We start from the raw sequence: 1,450 nt of genomic DNA on the forward strand, positions 1-1,450 counted from the left end.
CGCCTCATTTTTCTACACAGCGCCACTAGGTGGCTAAGAGTGGTAGTTATCCTGAGACATTTTTGGTAAATAATAACAATAATAATAATTGCAAACCCTCAAAACTTAAATAATGCATATATAAATGTTTATTGTGTTAATACTTTATTAACCATAATTAGGAATTAGGAACTAATAAGGAAGCTTTCGAGCTCACACTGCAGGCCTCGTGGCCTAATGGATAAGGCGTCTGACTTCGGATCAGAAGATTGCAGGTTCGAGTCCTGCCGGGGTCGCTTGTTTTCCCTCTTTATTTATTATTATTTTTTTTTATAATTGTGTCCTCCTATAAACATATTTACAAGTCATTCCCTAAAGTAAATTAAACAAATATAAAACTGCGCATATTTAGTGTCAGAGCATTAAACACTTATTTTTGAGAAGATGAAAAAGCTTCGTTTGTGTAACCTTAATCGTGAAAATGCACAATGTCGGACGCGTTCAATTTCTTTGTATTTCTCGGCGTTTATATTTTGTTATTGTTCACATTCATCATTTATTACATTCATCTGTTTGCAGTTTTTGGAGTTTGTTCTGAATACGGCAGAAAAAGTTATTGTAAATGTTTATTACGTGAAGGTGATTTTCCATTACCTCATTTACACGGGGTGCAGAACTAGATGTGACCGACAGGGGTCAGGGTCCTCCTACACACGAGCACAGCACACAAGGACTGCAGCTCCTCGTGAGAAAGGAAAAGAAAGGCTGCTGTAGAAATTTAAATGGTGTATCCATTACCAACGGCTCCATGTACAAACATGCTAGTTTTTTTTATCATAAATCATAGTTTATAAAAGGCCACAGTACATCTTTCTGGAATAATCAGATTTAGCGCTATTTTTTTCTTTCTGATAAAGCAAACACTTTACAAATCCTGCCAGAATTGACTTACTTCTAATCGACACACCTAAATAAAGTGTCTGTTTTTTTGTTTTGTTTTTCAGCGTATATTCTGTCAGGCATAATACACAAGAGTATGGTTATGAAACCATATTAATTATGACTCAAATTCCTCTGGTTCTGAGTAGTCTTTTGATAATAGAATTAATCTAAACCTTAAAACTAAAATAAAAGTGCCAGTAAAATGCATTAGACTGAACAATAGATAAACTATTTTGTTTTCATAAAGAACCTTTAAAGTTTTTATTAAAAGGGTTTAACAATTTTTGTTGGAGAAAGAATTAAATGAATCATAAAAACAAAAACAAAAAAAACCCTTTAAATAATGTAAACTCCTATGATGAAAGTTTTTTTCTGTTCATTCAGTTCATGAAACACCAATCAAAACTTCTTAAAGAAACCAAAAATTGTTTCTTCTGTGCTCTTGAGGGCCTTGCAATGATGTCCATGCCACTGAAGACTATGGAAACTGATTAATGTCTTAAGACAGACAGACAGACTTTCAGACAGG

At 33.7% G+C, this 1,450-nt stretch overlaps 1 non-coding gene across 1 annotated transcript; it reads left to right on the forward strand.

Annotated features, from left to right (window-relative positions):
• The first annotated feature begins 202 nt into the window (after positions 1-202).
• trnar-ucg (transfer RNA arginine (anticodon UCG)) lies at positions 203-275 on the forward strand. The gene has a single exon. It is a non-coding gene; the product is annotated as a tRNA-Arg (tRNA).
• The last annotated feature ends 1,175 nt before the right edge of the window (positions 276-1,450 follow it).

Source organism: Ictalurus punctatus, chromosome 14 (assembly GCF_001660625.3).
Source record: "Ictalurus punctatus breed USDA103 chromosome 14, Coco_2.0, whole genome shotgun sequence".
NCBI classification, from domain to species: domain Eukaryota; kingdom Metazoa; phylum Chordata; class Actinopteri; order Siluriformes; family Ictaluridae; genus Ictalurus; species Ictalurus punctatus.